The sequence below is a fragment of the Galeopterus variegatus genome, unplaced genomic scaffold (genome assembly GCF_000696425.1).
Source record: "Galeopterus variegatus unplaced genomic scaffold, G_variegatus-3.0.2 Scaffold4011, whole genome shotgun sequence".
NCBI classification, from domain to species: Eukaryota; Metazoa; Chordata; class Mammalia; order Dermoptera; family Cynocephalidae; genus Galeopterus; species Galeopterus variegatus.
Genome location: NW_007730122.1, coordinates 78,467 through 79,905, shown reverse-complemented (window position 1 = coordinate 79,905; position 1,439 = coordinate 78,467).

Here is a 1,439-nt window from a genome sequence, read left to right as displayed (position 1 = left end):
GAGAAAACGCCCCCATCCCCCGCCGGGCTGCTCCCGCCCCTTCGGCTCGAGGCCCCGCCCCAGCACCTGTGAGCCCCGCCCAGGGGCCGGGCCGCCGGCCTGGGTCTTAAACTGCGGGGCCGGAATGCGTCTGGCTCACGGCCCCGCCTCCCGGCGCTCCGACTGCCCAATCCTAGGGTGCGCTTAGCCTCTGGACCCGCCTTCTGGGCGCTTGGACCCCGCCCGCTGGGGCTCTGGCTGCCAGATGCTGGGATTGGCCCCGCCTCCACGCATTCTAACTACCCGGTCCTTGGACGGGCGGCCCGCCCCTGAGGCCTCAGCTGGCTCGAGGTCCCTGGTGGGCCCTGGTTTCTCATGGGTGTCATCTCCCAAGACCCACACGCCTGGCCTAGGACTCTGACTAGACACCCTGGCATCCAACCCTGCCCCGCATACATTCTGGCGCCCCACCTGGGACTGCAGTATGGCCCCATTCTCACAACCCGAGGCCCTACGTACCCGGGGCACCCCTCACGATCTGGACCCCACTCCCCTAAACTTCCTGGCTCCTAGGGAATAACTCAGCCCAGGGAGACTCGGGTGAAGAGAACTCCCCAAGAGCAGGACCAGAAATGCAGGGAGCACAAACAAAGATACCTGCTGCTTGGAGCTACCATTCTAGGGGGCGGAGGGGATGACTTGTGTAGACGCTTGTCCACTGCAGACAAGAAAGATAAGAAGTAAATTAGCACGTGAGAGAGCAGTAGGGGCTATGGAAAAACAAAAGTGAAATAGGGGACTGGCTGGTTTAGTTCAGCTGGTTAGAGCACAGCCTTATAACACCGAAGTCATAGGTTTGGATCCCTGTACCAGCCAGCTATCCCCCCCACCCCCCAAAAAAAGTGAAATAGGGGAAGAGGAATCAGGATTGTGAGTTGGAAGTTTAAATAGGGCATCATGGACTGGCGTGTTAGCTCACATAGTTAGAGAGTGGTACTGATAACACCAAGGTCCAGGGATCGATCCTTGTACTGGCCAGCCGCCCCCAAAATAAATAAATAAATAAATAGGGCATCGGGGTGGGCCACATCAAGAAGATAGCATTTGAGTAAAGACCTGAAACAGTCTGGGGGAGCTGTGCAGATATTTAGGGGAAGAGTGTTGAGACACCGAGAAGAGCCAGTGCAAAGTCCCTGAAGCAGGGCCCTGCTTGGTGAGCGCAAGGGACAGCAAGGAGGCCCGTGTGGCTGGAGCACAATGCAGAGCAGAAGACAGGACAGAGGGGTGATGGAGCAGGTTGTGCAGGGGCTGGTGGGCTGTGGAGAGGACTCTGGTATTTCCTCCCAGTCAGGTGGGAGCCCTGGCAGGAATTTTTGTGTTTCTTAAGTGCATGATTTTGAACAGAGAAGTGGCATGATCTGGCTTATAGTTTAAGAAGCACCCTCCTGGGTGTTTGTGGC